The 20,144-nt window shown below is 41.8% G+C and overlaps 1 long non-coding RNA gene across 2 annotated transcripts; it reads right to left on the bottom strand.

Moving 5' to 3' along the window:
• Positions 1–2,555: 2,555 nt before the first annotated feature.
• Positions 2,556–19,388, bottom strand: LOC104100580 (uncharacterized). Of its 2 annotated transcripts, none has more exons than XR_011409218.1 (3): positions 19,273–19,388; positions 18,573–18,739; positions 2,556–2,846 (listed from the first exon to the last, which is right to left on the bottom strand). It is a non-coding gene; the product is annotated as an uncharacterized lncRNA (long non-coding RNA). The 2 variants fall into 2 exon arrangements; XR_687292.2 differs by lacking the exon at positions 2,556–2,846 and adding an exon at positions 18,124–18,483.
• Between the last annotated feature and the right edge of the window lie 756 nt (positions 19,389–20,144).

Raw genomic sequence — 20,144 nt, forward strand, 5'->3', positions numbered from 1 at the left:
ATCTCGTTTTAAACCTTCACAATACTGATAACGAGATACGAGACATGAAGACCTCATAATTATTTACCCGAATTAACGAGTCACCTTTAACGTCACCTAGGAGGGAACCTACCTCGTAGGTTAAAACTCAATAATTACAACACAAAATTGGCAAGTATGCACAAAGAATTTCATATAGAATTTTCAAATAAGCCTAACAGGCATGACTCCCTATTAGTACTATAGTACAAGTTAAAATTCACAAGAGAGAACTTAAACACAAGAATTTTCCTCACAAGGATCTCGTCCTTATATAACTTTCACCGCAGCTCGTAGCCCGGTTTAAACATATCAGTTTATATTAAAATGCGAGGATCTCGTCCTCGGTTCTGAATCACAAGTAATATGCACATTGTGCCAATTGAAAATTTCCATTTTCTCCTTTTAAATAATTTCGGTTATACCAAATCACAACACATAATGAACCCCATACCGGTAAGGCATATAATTCACAATTTGTAATTAATTATTTGGAATTTACATCAAAATTTACCGAAATAAGTAACAGAAAGCCACATTTAGCCTCGCAGCTCTTATTAGTGACCAACACGAAATGATAGGCGTAGTTATCTCCATAAAATCTCCCAACAGGGGTAAACACATAAGTAAATTATAGAATTATGAAGCTCACTCATAAGTGGAGCACAATAGGAAGACTCGTTTCGATATTGAGAACCGAATCAACTTAAGGAAATTATTCCTTTATATTAAATCGAGGTCGTACCTGTAACGACACCATCTGATGTAGCGACCTCCGCCATACCGTAAAATAAATATATCAACGGCTGGGTCTCCACCTCTAGGATGCCTTTTACCCGTCTGTCCTCCACCCTTAACTGGTCGTGTGGGTGGTGTAGTAACTGCAATGGGACACGTAGCTTGAGTGCTTTGATGAAATATGTCTCTCTCAAGTTTGGGACAATTTTCTCATGATGTGCCTAGTATCACCGTATTCATAACAACCCTTTTGCGGGTTAGGCTGCTCATATTGAGTCTATGTAGATAACTGGAATAACAATTGTAGGAACTCATATCGGTGGTGCATTAAAAGAACTTACTGGAGCACCCCGAGTAATCCGATGTGCAGACTCGACTGGCCGACTGCCCGAACCCCCTCCATAATGATTTATACTTGCAGAGTAGAATCTACCAAATCCCCCAGAACCTTGAGACGTCTTGGTCTCCTTAGTTTCCTTTTTCTTTTCTTTTTTCACCCCGAACACATTCTAATATCTTGGCAATTTGTACAACTAGCAGAAATGAAGTATCAGCTTGTAGCTCCCGAGTTGTACAAAATTTTATGATCATAATTGAGTTCTTTAATGAGTCTATGGACTCGCCCTCTGGGTGTAGGAAGCAAAGTAGGAGTATGACGGGCTAACTTATTGAACTTGATGGCATATTTTGACATCGTCAATGGTGACATGACGCAACTGTTCAAACCCTATGCGCCACGCATTACGGAGAGTCAAAAAAACAAACTCTTTCAAAAGCGTTTCTGAGAACTGAGCCAAGTGGGCGGTGTTGCATTGGCTGGTCTGCTCTCTTCATAGGCTTGCCACGAACACCGGTGGAGAATTATCTCTCCCAAGGCGAATTTCTTCTTTTGTTATACTGACTCTACACTATTGAGCTGACCAATTGCTTAACATACTCTTCGACTCTTCTTTGGGGTAACCCTTACCCCTATTTATACACAACGATCACAAAAGTAGAGCTCCATATAGACAAATCTTGTCACGAACCACATAGTCTAGACTCTCGTCAACAAGTGTACTTACTCCGAGGCACCGCAAAATCCGCAACAGTGACATCCACGCTGAGTAGACCTTCTATAAATTTAGAGTTCTTTCTATAATGGTATTGAAGTATAGGATTATTAAGGAGGCGGACATACCGCAAGTCCCAACCTTATCCTCTACAAAATCTCAGGTTTTAAACATATGTAAATTTTAGGGAACCTTTCAGTACCACATATATACATTTCAGACCAAAACTGATATAATACATGACCCCGCAATCCACCCATTGGTAGTGGACGGCGTGAAGTCATAGGCCACAATAATAAACTTCACAACTCGTATAAATCAACCAGACGCCAATGTCAGTTGCACCCTGCACATGATTCACTAGGTGATCTCTCAATACGCCCACATCTTCAGTCGGAACCACACGTTAAGGCAATGTTTGAGCATCTCTGGCTCCCTCGTAGTCCATCTGCGGCATCACGAATCATTGACGCACAACTGATATTGAGTGCGCAATGTCATACACGAGTGGATACAAAGGAATATAAGATATATGTTTCAAGCTAAATCAATGCCGCACGATAAGGAGTCAAAGAAGTGAATATTTTCTAACAGTTCCATAGCCTCTCGAAGATAAGTACAGACGTCTCCGTACCGATCTGCAAGACTCTACTAAACCTGCTTGTGACTCATGACACCTATGAACCTAGTGCTCTGATACTAACTTGTCACGACCCCAAATTCCCTCCGTAGGATGTCGTGATGGCACCTAGTCTCTAAGACTAGGTAAGCCTATCAATGCGGAATAATAATAAATATCTGAAATAATTAAACTACAATTCAAACAATTTCAACTCCCAAAACCCGGTAGAAATAAGTCACAAGCTTCTAAGAATTTATTCTCAATGTCTCTATATGTCAAGGTCTAGATAAAATATAAGGAAGCAACATAAAATGATAGAAGGGGACTCCAGAGTCTGTGGACGCTGGCAGATATACCTCGAAGTCTCCGTGCGCAGGTAACTCAATGACGTCTAGGCTGGTAAAATGTACCTGGATCTGCACAAAAAGATGTGCAGAAGCGTAGTATGAGTACACCACAGCGGTACCCAGTAAGTGCCAAGCCTAACCTCGGTAGAGTAGTGACGAGGTCAGGTGAGGCCCTACTGGAATATAATAATGGCATGGTAAAATGTTTATCAATGTAGTAAAATAAAATGACATTGAAAATGAATCAAATAGTATGTCACATTTAATGACACCAAATAATTGCAAATAATATCTCGTGGAAATCAAAACAGAATTTCCTTCAACTTTATGAAAATCACAATAATAATCGAAGGCAACTACAGCCATAAATCAATATCAACAAGGGCACTCCCGAGGTACCGCCTCGTAGTCCCAAATCATAAATAAATTCACAATATCTCATTTTCTTATATCACCGCGGGAGCCTTCACAATTTATTTAAAAAAAATATTTTTCCCGAAATAGCATCCCGCGTTTTAGCCACCCTTATCACACCGCATGATTTCTAGTAGTTCCCCTACTAGCCACGCGTATCAAGCCACCCTTATCTCACCGCATGCGTTTCAACACCCAGACCTTATACCACCGCATGCGTATCAATATCACAATATATCACAATTTACACCGCAAGTGCTCAAATAATTTAACTTGCCAAAATAATTCAACAACAATATTTTTCCACAATAAAGAGATCACGGCTCATACCAAAATAAATCATCAATAATAGTTTGCCACAATAAAGAGCTCACGGCTCATGCCAAAATAAATCATCAATAATAGTTTTTCACAATAAAGAGCTCACAGCTCATGTCAAAATAATTCATCAATAATATTCTTCCACAATAAAGAGCTCACGGCTCCCTCACAATGAGTATAAAAATATTCAGGAGTAAATAATTTAGGAAAATAATATTTTAAAATCTTTACTACGTTGCTTCAATATCAAGTTTAAAAATGTCAAATACTTCATATTAATAATATTTAATTTAAAGAAAATCAACCTTCAAATAATGCACAGAATAAAAGAAACCAAGTTTCAACTAAACAGGTAAAAAAATTAGTAAGAAAAGATCAAACAAATTTGAAGTATATATCTCACATCAATGATGAAGAATATAACAAGATAAAATAATTTAATAAATGCGCAACAGTGATCTACACAATTTAAAAATATAATCTTTCGCAAATTAACCCGTGTACACACTCGTCACCTCGTGCACACGACTTTCAACACATTTTAATAATCACATCAATACCAATTCTAGGGAAAATTTCCCCCACACAAGGTTAGACAAGTCACTTACCTCGACTTGCTCCAATTTAACCAAGTATTATGCTTTTTCCTCGAATTTCCGACTCCGATCGACTAGTATCTAGTCATAATTAATTCGATACAGTCAACAAAAATTATAGTAATCAATTTCATAAGAAAATATTACATTTTCGGTAAAATCCGAAATTAGCTCAAAATTTGCCCGTGGGACCCACATCTCGGAATCCAGCGAAACTTATAAAATCCGATAACCCATTCAATTACGAGTCCACCCATACCAATTTTACCAAAATCCGATAACAACTCGACCTCCAAATCTTAAATTTTCGTTTTTGGAAGATTTTGCAAAAATCTTGATTTTTCTTCCATAAATTAACGGATTCATGATGTAAATGAGTATGGAATCATGAAATATAATCAATATAGGATAAGGAACACTTACCCCAATGTTTTCCCGTGAAAATCGCCCAAAAATCGCCCAAAACCCGTGCTCCAAAAATCCAAAACGAAATGAATGAAATGAGCATTTTTGGTCCTTAAGTTTCTGCCAATCCGTCACTAAAAGTCCATTTTTCGTCACTAAAAGTCTACCAGAAATAGCTCTACCAGTCTTACTTCAATTGATCATAACTTTATGTACAAATGTCCAAATAATAAATGGTCTAACTTTCTGGAAACTAGAATCCACCGACTACAACTTTCATGTTTTGTAATTATTCTGATTCCTTATGCATTGCGAGATATAAGCTCCCAAAGTTGGCTGCATGTATCATTCTGGCGAAACTGCTCTACCAGCCTTCTGTCAATCCATCATAACTTTCTGTACAAATGTCCAAATAATGCATAATTTAACTTTCTGGAACCTATAATCCAACGACTACAACTTTTATGTTTTGTACATTTTCTGATTCCTTATGCATTGCGAGATATAAGCTTCCAAACTTGGCTCCACGCACGGAATTTCTGCAACAGAAATTTCTGTAATTTCCAGCACTTTGTCCGAAATCCATTCCGTTTACCTTCCGAAATCCACCCGAGACCCTCGGGACCTTAACCAATTATTCCAACATGTCCCAAAATACCATACGAACTTAGTCGAGGCTTCAAACTACATCAAACAACATCAAAACGACGAATCGCACCTCAAATTAAAATCAATGAATTTTGAACTTTCAAATTCTATATCTTGTGTCGAAACACATCAAATCAATTCGGAATGACTTCAAATTTTGTACACAAGTCATAAATGACATAACTGAGCTATGAAAATTTTCAGAATCAGATTTCGACCCCGATATCAAAAAGTTAACCTCTCGGTCAAACTTTCCAAAAATTCAACTTTCGGCATTTCATGCCTAATTCTACTACGGACTTCCAAATAAAATTTCGATCACGCTCATAAGTCCAAAATCACCATACGGAACTGTTGGAATCATCAAAATTCTATTCTGGGGTTGTTTGCACATAATTTGACATCTGGTCACTATTTGAACTTAAACTTTTAATTTTTCATTAAAATTCCATATCTCGGGCTAGGAACCTCGGAATTTGATTCCGGGCATACGCCTAAGTCCCAAATCACGATACGAACCTACAAAAATTATCAAAATACTGATCCGAATCTGTTTACTCAAAATGTTGACCAAAGTCAACTCAGTTGAGTTTTAAAGCTCTAATTCACATTTTAATTCATTTTTCACCTTAAATTTTCCGGAAAAGTTTTACGGACTGCACACGCAAGTCGAGTAATAATAAAATAGTGCTTTTCGAGGTCTTAGAATACAGAATTAATTATTAAATTTAAAGATGACATTTTGGGTCATCACAGAAGTGTACATGGCTCCCCATGACGGTGGGGCTGCCATTGCTGTAGAAGATGAAAACTTTCCTACGGTGGAGGAAATAATTCCCCGTACCGATAAGGCTAGAACTGACTTCTCAAAGCTACCCGAGAATGACCCTAAGGCCGTAGAGTCTGAGATGGACGTGGCTGCCCTTGCTAATTTTAGGTCGAAGTTCAAAATTCCAGTCTACATCGATCTGGTCCCGGCTGGACGCGATGTGGTACAGATTCATCGCCCTGGATATTACGCATTCTATGCATATACATTCTACGTGGGCTATTCTTTTCTCATTCTCCCATTAGCAGAGGAGTTCTGCTGCTACTACGACATCTGCCCGGCTCAGCTTTCTCCTTATATCTACAAGCTCATCCTCGTACTGACAAAGTACATGGAATTGGCTGGCCGCGGGGTTTCTCTTCATCACCCGATGCACCTTTTCGCGCTGAGTTTTTATAGAGGGATGATGTTGCACCTTCGTCACCGTGGAGGCAAAAGTTTGATAGTAAAGATGGACGATAAAGCAAATCGTCGATTCTGGTTTAATTACTTCTTTGTTAAGACTGGGGATGTGGTGGCGAACGCGAATGGATTTCCTGAGGCGTGGAATTACGCTCGTAAGTGTTTATACTAAGTGCTCATTTTGCTCGTTCTGGTCGTAGTCTAATCGTTCTGTCTTTTTCTCCTTTAGCTGAGACCAAGCCCCCTCCATTAGTCGCGGATATTCACGAATGGGTTAGCCAGATCTTGCCCCACACAGTAGGGATTCGTGGGTGGCCGGCCTTTTTCCAGAAGTTCGGGCCCAAGCTTTTAGCGACCGGTGAATTTGTCCGTTCATATAGTGACTTTTTACTTATGTCATCCTGGCCTTGTGGTTACGGGTTCATCATGGCTTTGATAGTTGCCGTTCTAATCACTTTTGCAGGAGGGTCTTCGAAGAGGCGAAAAGCTCCTGCTCTGGCATTCCGTAAGAGGAAGGATGTTTCTGTTCCTATTGCTGCGGTGAGACTTGTTCGGCCGTCGACTACTGCGACGGGTGTCTCAACTTCTCCTCTACGTCATCTAGTTGACAAGGACGATGAGGAAGGATCATCGCCAACTGATGATAATCTCCTTCGCCGCAAAAGGCGATCTGTCGGTATCGGCGAAGGAAGTGCCCGCATGGGAAGTCCGGTGATGGATAGTTTCGTCATCAGAGAAATGCCATCTATAGATCTCAGAGTTGGTGCCGAGAAGTCGTCCACAATCCCGCCGCAGACGGGGGCCGATGTGTGTACTTTGCTCCTTGAGGCTAGAACGGGTTTTGAAGGGTCGTCGGCGCGAATACCCGATGCCTTACAAAGGGATGAGACATCGATCTCTTTACCGACTGAGAGACCTTCCTCTATAGTTGACAACAAGGGCAAAAGTGTTGTCGAAGAGGATTATGAGACGAGCTCCGATATGGACGCCGAGGAAGTTAGGATGATGGGGGAAGGACTTACCCGGCTTGAGGTGAGGTTGGAAGGGAGAACGTTGACCATTGCGATCCCTTTGGACTGGGACCTATTAGTTGATACAGAGGACATGGTCCCTTCTCTTGGTCCACTCTGTTCCGATGTGGAGGGTAAGACCCTCGAGAAGCTGAAGGATTCCACTTTGTCGAAAAGCATAGCCAGCCTTGCTCTTAGGGTATGTTTGGTATTCTGTTTCCTTATTCATTTTTTATGTTGATTTTGACTTTGTTCTTACCCGCTCGGGCTTTTTTTCTTTTTCAGACCATGATCTTGTAGATTGAAAGTTCCCGCCGATATGAGAGGCGTAAGTCTATCTTCCAAAAGATAGAGCGGAAATATTGCGAATATCGTGATAAGCATCGTGAACTTTGCCGGCGAGTTGCTGGTCGTAGCAACTTCCGGGCCCTCCGAAACGAGCTAAAGGAGAAGGATGACGAATTGGTGAAAGTCATCGGAAAATGTAGTGAGTTCGAGGGGGCGTTGAAGGACAAAGAGGAGGAGCTCGAAGTGAGAAGGGTGGTTGAGGCCTAGTGCGCCAACCTTCAGTCCCAAGTGGTCTCGCTGCGTGCCGAGCTGGAGGAATGTCAACTTCGAGCGGTCGTTTTGAGTGGAGAGGTCACCGAAAAGGTAGCGGATTTGGAGAGGGAGGAGTTGGCCTAGTTATCAGCTGCGCGTAGAGCTGCAACTTTAGAGGACGCGATCCGTGTTATTCGTTCTGAATGGGATTGCGCCATGAAGACGGCAAGGCTCAGAGAGGAGCGGCTTGATGAGCGAACTGGGGAGTTAGAAAAAGAGACTGCGGACCTTAGTGATCGAGTTGTTTCCCTCGAGGCCGAGAAGGCACAGTTATTGGCGTAGCCGTCCTCGTCCCGTACTACTTTTCCCAATTTTCCTCGGGATCTGTATGAGGAAAGGATTCACGTCGAGGCCTAGCTGGACATATTCAGGGATCTGATGGGGACGGGGGCTGTTTCGGAAGCCGACTTAGCGAATGCACGTGCTAAGGCATGTGAAGCTTGGTTTGCTTGTGGCTATGACCCTGCCACACCACAAGCTGGTGATGCTGAGGAAGACATGGAAAGGATTGAGCAGGATGTCTGGTACGATGATGAGTATCCCGGCGGTGAAGGTGGAGAAATGGGTGGAGATGGTGCTGCTGAGTTAGGTAGCACGTAGTTGTTTTTCTTTCTTTTGCTTGTAATTCTTGTACATACTTTTGCTGGCATCTGTTTTAGCTTTTGTAAGGAATATATTTGAAGTAAGAAATGTTGTTTTAATCATAAAAATTTGGTTTTGGCCATGGTCGTGGATTAGCAGGTGTTAATTCGAACGAGGTCGAACGTAACCTGTATTGAGTTGGTTCGAGCGAGGTCGAATGTGAGTTGATTCGAACAAGGTTGAATGCGAGTTAGTTCGAACGAGGTCGAATGCGAGTTAATTCGAACGAGGTCAAATGTAGTTTAATTCGAACGAGGTCGAATATAGTTTAATTCGAACGAGGTCGAATATAGTTTAGTTCGAACGAGGTCGAATGTGAGTTAATTCGAACGAGGTCGAATGTAGTTTAATTCAAACGAGGTCGAATGTAGTTTAATTCGAATGAGGTCAAATGTTATTTACTTAATTGTGACCGAGGGTCGGGTTGATATTGAGGCGATGTTGTTTTAGCGAGAACATGGGAGGACTTCATACATTTGTGTTTTGCTCATATTTAGAGAAATTTACATGTTTTTCGGGCTGGCATTCCAGCCCCAGTCTATCCAGTCCCTTTATTGGGTGACCTAGAGACGTGTTGAGAGGTTGGGCAATGAACTAACCATCCGGTGTCTCTTTCCGTTTGCATTTCGACTTGGAAGTGTCCCCCTTGTCGCCTCGTTAAAAACCTCCTCGAGAAAACTCAATTGGGACAAAACTCAGGTGAGGGAAAAAGAGTGCGACTTGGAGGACGCGTTTTCTTAAAAGTTGAAATACTTAAGGTGGGCGACGTTCCAGTTGTTTGGAAGTAGTTTTCCTTCCATTAATTCTAGTTGAAATGACCATTTATTTGCTGTTGCCATGATTTTGTATGGGCCATCCCAATTCGTCCCTAATTTGCCTTCCCGCGGGTCTTTACTTGCTTGTGTTTTGGCCTTGAGCACGTAGTCCCTGACTTTGAGTGGTATGATCTTGGCTTTTTTGTTATAATAGTGTTCTGCCTACTGTGTTTGAGCGACCATCCTTATGTAGGCCATATCTCTCCGTTCTTCGACTTCGTCGAGCTCTTTCCTTCTGCTTTCATCGTTCCTCGGCCCGCTCTCATGGGAGTATCGCAAAACTGGGCTCTCCGATTTTGACTGGTATTACCGCATCAGTCCCATAGACTAAAGAGTAGGGTGTCTCTCTTGTACTCGTCTTTGGTATTGTGCGATAGGCCCAAAGTTCTTCTGGTAATAGCTCCGGCCATAATCCCTTGGTGTCCTCAAGATTTTTCTTCGTGATGTTCAATATTGATTTATTGGAGGATTTCGCTTGCCCGTTGACCGCGGGGTGGTATGGTGTGGAGAGTATTCTTTTGATATGCCACTTCTCGAAAAATTCGGCGACCTTTTTTCCAGTAAATTGGGGTCCGTTGTCGCAACTGATCTCTTTGGGGAGGCCGAAGCGGCACATAGTGTTTTTCCATATGAAGGCGATCACTTCCTGTTCGCATATTTGGGCGAATGCTCCTGCTTCAAGCCATTTTGAAAAATAGTCAGTTAAAACCAAAAGAAATCGTACGTTACCTCGCCCCGCATGGAGGGGGCCGACGATGTCCATTCCCCATTTGATGAAAGGCCAAGGGGAGGTGACCGAGTGGAGATGCTCGCCTGATTGATGGATCATTGGGGCACATTTTTGGCATTGTTCGCATTTCTTTACGAAGTATGGAGCCTCTTTTTCATGGTAGGCCAGTAGTAACCTGCCCGTATGAGACATCTGACCAGAGCTCGATTGCCTGAGTGAGCTCCACAGTGTCCTTCGTGGACTTCTTCCAGTACGCGCCACGTCTGATTCGAGCCTAAGCATTTCGCTAGGGGGCGCCATACGTTATTTTGTATAGGTCGTTGTGAATGATGTTGTACCTGGCCGCTTGCATCCAGAGCTTCTTGGCTTCCTTTTTATCATCTGGGAGTACGCCGTCCTGCAAGTATGTAACAATACGGTTGTGCCAGTCCCAGGTTAGATTTATGGTCCTTACCTCGATTTGATCTATCGATGAGTGGAGGAGGGTGACCACGTTTCCTTCTCCGGTTATGCTTTTAGTTGCTGCCGCTAATTTAGCGAGGCCGTTTGCTTCGATGTTTTACGCTCGAGGGATTTGGTCGAACTAGCACTCGTCGAACTCGGGAAATAGCTTACAGATCTCGGCCTGGTATTTTTGTAACCTTTGCTCTTTGATATGGAAATTCCTTATGACTGGGTTGATGCCGAGTTGAGAGTCGCAGCGTAGGATGACCCGCCTCGCCCCGTACTTGAGTGCTAGCCTTAACCCTATAATCGCGGCCTCATACTCGGCCTCGTTGTTAGTCATTTCCATGTACCTTATGGATTGGCGAACCACTTCGCCTGTCGGGACTTCGAGTACAAGTCCGAGTCCAGCCCCTGACGCATTGGAGGCACCATCGGTGTACAAAATCCATAGATCTTGTGTTTGCGGAGAAGCGTGGGCGGCTTGTTTTTCGACTTTGGGCATTATTTTTGCCCTGAAGTCGGCAAGGATTTGTGATTTTATCGCCGTCCGCTGTTGATATATTATATCATGCTTGCACAATTCTATGGCCCACTTAGCTAATCTTCCCGATAGATCAGGCTTATGCAAGATGCTTCTCAAGGGGAAAGTTGTGATTACCGAGATCGGATGGCATTGGAAGTAGGGTCTAAGCTTTCGTGAAGCTATGACCAAGGCCAAGGCCAGTTTTTCGAGGTGGGGATACCTTGTCTCGGCGTCGACTAGGGTTTTGCTAATGTAATAGATAGGAGATTGCATACCTTTATTTTCTCAGACTAGGACTGCACTCACCGCTACTTCGGATACGGCGAGGTAGACGAGCAGACGTTCCCCTGGTTCTACTTTGGCAAGCAACGGTGGCGATGATTGGTAGGATTTTAACTCCTTCAGGGCTTGAACGCACTCAGATGTCCATAGGAGGCTGTTGTCCTTCTTGAGCACGCCGAAAAACTTGTTACATCTATCAGATGATCGTGAGATGAATCTCGACAAGGCGGCGATGTGGCCGGTCAACTTCTAAACTTGTTTTTTGCTGGTTAAGTGTTCTGGTATTACCTCAGCGGCTTTGATTTGGTCGGGATTAACCTCGATGCATCTTTGTGATTCAAGGAAGCCTAGGAATTTTCTTGAAGTTACGCCGAACGCATATTTCTTAGGGTTTAGTTTCATCCCATATCGCCTGAGTATGTCGAAGGCTTCTTTCAGGAGGTCGATGTGATCTTCTTTCTTTTTGGACTTGACCAACATGTCGTCTATGTAGACTTCCATGGTCTTGCCAAGTTGGTCTTTGAACATTTTGGTCACCAACCTTTGGTATGTCGCCCCCACGTTTTTCAGTCCGAAGGGCATCACCCTGTAGTAGTACGTTCCTTGGTGGGTGATGAATGTGGTCTTCTCTTGGTCCTTCTCTTCTATAAGGACTTGATTGTAGCCCGAGTAGGCATCTAAGAAGCTCAGCAGTTCTTGCCCGGCCATTACGTCAATGAGCTGGTCAATGTGAGATAGCGGGAATGAATCTTTGGGGCGTGATTTGTTTAAATCCGTAAAGTCTACGCACATCCACCACTTTCCGTTCTTTGTTTTTTACCATAAACACATTGGCGACCCACTGGGGATATTTTGATTCCCTGATGAAGCCGTTTTCTAACAAATTTTTGACCTCCTCGCGGATTGCATCATTTATTGCGAAATTAAACTTTCGCCTAACCTGCCTTACCGGGGGGTAGAACGGGTCGATGTTCAACTTGTGTGTGGCAACCTCCTTCGGGATACCTGGCATGTCTGCATGGTAAAAAGCAAACAAGTCCGCGTTAGCAGTTAAGAATTGACGAAATTTACCCGGTTCTTGAAGCTTATGGCCGACGTAGGCTTTCTTACTATGGTCGTTTTCATCAAGTTGGATGGGGTCGAGGTTTTCTACGGTTGATCCAGTGGCGTCTATTATTTCGGGATCTCTGATGACGTCCACCTTTTCATCACATTTCGACCTCGACACTGTTAATTGCTATGCATCCTCTGCTTTGCCCTTCATTTGTTGGGTGCATGTACAATCCCGGGCGATGCGATATCATTCTCGAGATGTGCATTGTTCTCCTCGTATGCTGAATACTCCCCATGGGGTTGAAAATTTGATAACTTGGTACAAGCTGGAGGGGATAGCCATCATGGCGTATCCAAGGTCGACCTATTATGGCGTTGTACGCCGTATCCTAGTCCATGATGTGGAATGTGGTTTCCAGAGTGACGCTGCTGGCCAGGACGGGGAGTCTAATTTCCCCAGATATTCGTTCTACTGCATTGTTAAAACCTGTTAGCGTGATGCAGCGCGGTACTATCTTATCCTCGAGTTTCATTTATGAAAGTACTCGAGGATGGACAATGCACGCGCCGCTCCCATCGTCCACCATAATCCGTCTTACATCTGTATCTAATATTTGTAAAGTGATAACAAGGGCATCATAGTGAGGGAAAACCAAACCGTGGGTATCTGACTTATCGAAGATGATACTTTCTTCAAGTTCGTCGCACCGTTCATGAGTGATTGACCGTTTGAGCTTGTGGGTTGTGGCGAACTTTACTCTTGATCGAAATGTCATCGCCGGCCCCGATGATCATTTGAATGGTGCGAGTCGGTGAGGGTGGTTTCGGCGGTCCCTGGTGTTGTTCACGTCCTCGGGCAAAGTTGGTCCTTCCTTGGTCGCTCAACAATTCTTTGAGGTGTCCTTGATGAATCATGTTCACGACCTCCTGTCTTAGGGCGATGCGGTCCTCAATTTTGTGACCTCGCACTTGGTGGAACTCGCAGAGGGCGTCTGATTTTCTAGTGCTTGGATCTGACCTCATATTTTGTGGCCAATTTACTTTTGGTCCGAGCTTCTCCAATACATAGACTATTTCTGAGGGTGACACACAAAAATTGTGAGCGGATAGTAAAGGGGGCATACCTTTCTCGTTCTGGTGAGTCCATGTCCTTGGTCTAGATGGGACTTCTTCGTGGCGGGAGGGGGGCATGATGGCGCTTCTGATATATGGCTGATGCCTTTCTCGGTTGGATCGTGGAACTGCAAGATATCTCTTGGCATCATTTCTTCGATCCTTCCTGGTTTCGGCTTGTACCGAGGTCAATCGATGAGTTGGCCCATTTAGTCGTCTTCATCGGCACGGACCTTGGCACAGTAGGCGTTGTGTATTTCATCCCAAGTGGTTGGAATATATTTCATAAGCCAGTTTAATAGTTTTCTGGTCGCCCTTGAGCCATTCCTGTTCAGCCCGTTCTGGAAAGCTGCTACAACCATTCCTTCCGATAAATTCAGTAAGGTCATCCTTACTCTGTTGAATCGAGCGAGGAAGTCCCTAAATCCCTCTCCGGGTGATTGTTTGATGGCAAAAATATCGTTCACTCTTGCCTCCGCCTTTTTAGCCCTAGCATGGGCCGTTACGAACTTGTCGGCCATCTCTTTGAATGTTTCAATGGAGCGCGCGGGCAGCTGTGAATACCAAGTTAATGCTCCTTCGGTAAGGGTCTCGTCGAACTTTTTCAATAAGATGAAGGAGACTTGTTCTTTGGCGAGATCATTGCCCTTTACCGCAGTGACATAATGAGTTACATGATCTTCGGGGTCGGTCGTACCGTCATAAATTTTCAAATAAGGCGGCATCTTGAATGTCTTGGGTATGGCATATGAGGCGGCTTCATCACTGTAGGGTTACTCGACGAACCGACCAGCATCTCTTTTTGGCAAGAGTTTTGGGGCACCCGGTATTTTGTCGTCTCTTTCTTGGTGTTCTCTCATTTGATCCCGAAGCATTTTGTTTTCATGTTTCATTTCTTCCATTTTCCTCAGAATGGCTGTGGGGGTGTCGTTACCTGCATTATTAATATTGTGAGTGATACCTGTTATTGAAGGGGGAGGGCCGTGCTGTTTGGCCGTTGCTGGTGCAATGTTGTGATGACCCAAAAGGTCATCTTATATTTTAAAACTCGAATCTGCGCTCTTAAGCCTTAAAATCTCATTTTCACCCTCCTCAATTTGCGTGCGCAATACGGGCAGGTTTCCGAAAAGCTTTTATGTTGAAAACTAATGAAAATAAGAATTTATTTTACCTTAAAATTAATTTTAGATGACTTCGGTCAACATTTTTGGTAAACAGGCCCGAATCCATGCTTTGACGGTCCCGGTAGGTCCGTATCGAATTATGGGACCTGAGCGTATGCCCAGAATCGAATTCGAAAGTCCCTAGATTGAGTTATGAATTTTTGATGAAAATTAAAAGTTTGAAAATTATTTGTTTTTAAGAATTCATTGATATTTGGCATTGTTAGTATCGGGTCCGTATTTTGGTTCTGGAGCCCGGTACAGGTTCATTATGATATTTAAGACTTACCTGTGAAATTTGGTGAGAAACGGAGTTGATTTGACGTGATTCGGACGTCCAGTTGAGAAAATAGAAATTTTAAAGTGTTCTTGAGAATTTTATTTGATTTGGTGCTAAATTCGTAGTTCTAGGTGTTATTTTGGCGATTTGATCGCGCGAGCAAGTCCGTATGATATTTTTAGACTTGCGTACATGCTTGGTTTAGAGCCCCGAGGGCTCGGGTGCCATTCGGGCGATGCGCGAGTTGAGTTCAAACCTCAACAAGGCTGCTGGTGCACCAAATCTGGTGTGCCCACACCTGCGAGTCTTTGGTCGCAGGCGCGAGCGATAGCCCCGCAGGTGTGACCCAGGCCTGGACTTCATTTTTTTCGCAGATGCGGAATTCTCTCCGCAGGAGCGGGACCGCAGAAGCGGAACCCTGTCCACAGGTGCGGCCCCAGTTGGCCCAGTCCTTTTCTGCAGAAGTGCACGTCTTGTCCGCACGTGCGGATGCGCAGGTTCGACCAAAGCATTGTAGGTGCGAAGGTCGCTGGGTAGTGAGTTCATTTAATTCGGACTCCGGTCATTTTTCTTCTAGTTTCAAAAGGATAGGAGGCCTAAGGCGATTTTTCAAGGACATTTTCTTCTCCAAATCATAGGTAAGTGTTCCTTAACTCGTTTTTTTTCAATCTTTTACTTCATTTTACAAGAATTCAACCTAAAATGTAGAGTGTTCATGATAGAATTAGGGGTTAGGGTAGAAACTAGGAATTTCGAAAATTTGGGGATTTAGACCTCGATTTGAGGTCGGATTCCAAAACCAATTACATATTCGGGCTCGGGGGTGAATGGGTAAATGAATTTTGGTCCGAACCTCAGGTTTTGACCAAGCGGCCCCGGGGTCGATTTTTGACTTTTTGGAGGAAAATTTGGGAAATCTGTAATTATTCATTAAAGTTGATTCCTTTTGCAATGTTTGATATTATTGAGTCATTTTTGAATAGATATGAGTGGTTTTGAGGTGAATCCCAAAGGAAGGGCTGTGATTGAGAATTTAGTGGCCTTCGGAGCGAGGTAAGTGTCGTGTCTAACTTTGGCTTGAGGGAATAGGTATTATGTGTTCATTTGCTACGAGTTTGGTTGTTAAATATGATGTATAGGTGAGGTGACGAGCATCTATGCGTCGTTGTCGAGTCATAGCATGCGAGTGAAATTCTATTCTTGTCTATTTTGTAGCCTTAAATTCTACTATCCATGCTTATCGGGTTATTTGAAATGATGGGTGACTCATATCCGGTTTCACTGAGATTTGGTAACTTTCGAATATTGATTCAAGGTTGAGATTATATTGTGCTATAGATTATGGGTAAAATACTGGTTTCTTTGTGATACTCTTATTTATCCATTGTTATTGATTTTGTGATTGGTGAGGAGGAGTGTAAAGCACGAAGGGTGATGCCGTGCATACATTATTTATATTATGAGGAAGAGTGTAAAGCACAAAGGGTGATGCCGTGCATGCATTATTTATATTGGTGAGGTTGAGAGTAAAAGCACGAAGGGTGATGTCGTGCCATTCTATTTATTTATTTAGTGAGGTTGAGAGTAAAAGCACGAAGGGTGATGCCATGCAGTTTTCCTTTGCTGTTTTAATTGCTCAATTCGCTTAAGGGTTTTCTGTTTAATTCTGTCTTTTCATTATTCTCACTCTTTATGTTGTATTCCCCCACTGTATGTCCCCTTCCTATTATTTCTGCGATATTACTTTAGTTATTGATTTTGCCACTAGCATGATTATATTGTTCAAGTTATATGTGGGTGTCTTGTCCTAACCTCGTCACTACTTCGCCGAGGTTAGGCTCGATACTTACCAGTACATGGGGTCGATTGTATTGATGCTACACTCTACAATTTTTGTGCAAATATTGATACCGGCTCAGGTTGATCGAGATTTGCTACTGGTCTGCTGTCCGGAGACTCAAGGTAGCTCTATCGGCGTTCACAAACCTTGAAGTCCCCGTCTATCTTTTATGTCCTACTGTTATCTTTCATTGAGATAGTTGTATTTCTTTCAGACTATTACTTGTAGTAAATTCTAGAATGCTCATGAATTGTGACTCTAGATCCAGGTGGTAGTAATTAATACAGTTTTATGATATTCCGCACTTGTTATATTTTATCTTAGATAATTATTGTTATTTACTGAATGAAAATAAAGAATTGGTTTAACGATTTTCTAACGTTGGCTTGCCTAACAAGTGAAATGTTAGGCGCCATCATGGTCCCGTCGGTGGAAAATTTCGGGTCGTGACAAATGCAAGTCCTTGCATTTTCTCTAGTTGCCTCCTGAGTGGGCCTGTTGAGGATGTTGGTCAGTGTATTTGTCAGCCAAGTTTCGAGTAGCTTCTTCACCGCTGGTGGCGCCTCTTCTGTTGTGGACGTGGAAGCTCCTTTACCACGGGATGCTGTGATACTGCCGTGAGAGAGGGGTGATCCACTTTGTCGGGAAGAGGTGTTAGGCGTTATGTCTTCGCCGTCTGTTTCGGAGACCATTGATGGTGTTTAAGAGGTTGGTAGTGAGATCGACCACTGCCTTCATCCTTTCTCCTCCCTTACCTGCCATGTCAGATCTGGGTGTACAAGGAGATGAGCTTCTTCTTCTTTTTTTTTTTTTTTTTTTTGTGAACTGTGCCAGTTATAGATCTAGAAGAAACTAAAGATTTAACTAGAGAATACCCACAGATGGCGCCAAATTGTTTTGCCAAGAAAAGCAGGTGTTTAATTAAACTAATTAATTTAATAAAACGAAGGGCTAAACCTAGTTGATGATAATAACTTCAGATCTATAATTGATTGACACAGATAACGCAAGAGCAATATTGAGATAAGAGTAAATGTAGTGTGCGTTCAATGTTCCAAGATCCTCAATGACGGGGGAATATTGAGTAATAAATAGCAATAAATGGCATTAAAGTAAATAAGGAGAATGATTCACCCAATATTGAATGAAGTGGATGATTCTTCTTTCTGATAATGATGAGTGAAAGACCAGTAATAGAATCTTAGGACTTTTTCGGATCTAACAGAAAAGGTGTGAAATAATAGATCATCCCATCTCTTTAGAAAGGTAATAGTTGTCTTTTATTCAGAGAGAGTGTCAGTCTTACAAAGGTTGTGTGTCCCCTTTTTTCCTATCTCATTTTCTATTTATATGGGACATTCCCCAATCAACCCTAAAAGTATGGACACCATAGAATATTGAAGAAAATGTTCTACTTCAAAAGCTAGCTGTTAGTACTGCCCTTGATACTCGACCTTGCCCGTTATTGACTCTTCGGCTACAAGCTTTGTTTTCTACTAATCGACCTCGGCCATATCGCTTTCCACGATACCGCTTCGTGTCAAATCTTAATGAAAGAGGATTTTGACCCATACAGGTATGTGTATACCCCAGCTAGTAGTAAGAGAACCAGATTAACTATCTATTCAGATGTGATACAGATTGCACAAATATATTTCAAAAGAAGAAGCCCAAAAACTTACTGTCATTTTCCTTTGGGAACATAATCGTCTTCAAAATAGAAACCACAGACTTCCAGCCCCACCTGCATTTCTTATAAGGAACCATCACAATGCTGCAAAGGCGAGAGGCACAGAGAGGTTCAACAGGGAGGGGATAAGCACGCAAAGGGAGAACATCACCCATCTGGCTGCAGACAGATACAAGTCTTATATTAGATTATTCATATCTATTTTAAAGATAAAAGGAAAAGGATGTGTTGATTTCACCACTTCTAATAAAGTAAACAACTGGAAAAAAAAATAGAAGCATATAAAGTTGAGTAATTAGGGGCTAGCAACATTACAAAGATATAACTACATAAAATATTCACAAGTCAGATAGAAATTTATGATCCAGAAGAGCTTCAATCCCATAAGCAAAGGGGAAAAAGGCACCAATTTTTACCTTGAACACTAGAAAAGTCAATATTTCCATGCATAAATAAATTGGCAGAGGCGATTAACCTTAATAAACAAGTCCAAAATTGAAAGTCGGCGTCGCATGGGGAATCAGAAAGCAGTTGATGATATAGAAAAGTGCAATATATAAAAAGTTTCAACCAATGTTCGTTTAGGATTTAAAGACTGAGAATTTGATGCTCTGAAAATTCAATATAAACTTGCAAAACTATGATTTAAAAAAGAAATTATTGCAAAGGAAAAAAATAGATTCTTCAAATACCTGGTCGAAACGATCCAAAGCAACAGGGAGAATTTTAGAAGACAAAGAGGAGATTAGTTAGGGTAAAGAAAGAAAGGAAATGAAGGGAATTAATGAAGAAGAAGCGGGAGGGAACTCGGGAGGGGGAGGGGGGTAGAATTTTACGGAGTTTGTTTTTGAAATTGGAAAGCTTATTAAGGTAAGATTATAAGTAGGAGTAGGACCCACAGTTTAATTATAATCCTCTTTTCCTTAATTTGTATCCTTAATTCATCCTCATTAATTATCACTCGCTATTTATATAGTTGTCGCGCGAGAGTGTACAAAAGATTTAATGATTGATTTTATAAAGATCTTCAATTAGTACTCCACCAAATATTTTGAGATTCTGTATCAGATCTTCATATTCTTTTGGGAAAACTATCTTCTATAACCCCTCAAAATTTTAATAGTCCATATTTTTTTTCACTTACACAGAATGGCCCTTCGGCCCAAACATATTACATCTAATAACCCGAAATGTCTATTTTGTATATTTTTTGTATAGTGATAGTCTATTTTTTGTATAGTGACAGTCTATTTTGTATAATGACAGTCTATTTAGTATATATTTAGTATAGTGACATTCTATTTTGTATATATTTTGTATAATGACAGTCTAGTGTATATAAATTGGATAGTGTCAGTCTATTTAGTATATTTTTGTATAGTGATAGTCTATTTTGTATATATTTTATATAGTGACAGTCTATTGTATATAAATTGTAGAGTGACAGTCTATTTTAATATATTTATTTTATAGTGACAGTCTATTTAGTATATACATTGCATAAAATTCGTATATAGAGTGTATCGTGCATCTTGCAATGTATCCATAATATATCATTAATGTA

This window comes from Nicotiana tomentosiformis, chromosome 6 (genome assembly GCF_000390325.3).
Source record: "Nicotiana tomentosiformis chromosome 6, ASM39032v3, whole genome shotgun sequence".
Lineage (NCBI taxonomy): Eukaryota > Viridiplantae > Streptophyta > Magnoliopsida > Solanales > Solanaceae > Nicotiana > Nicotiana tomentosiformis.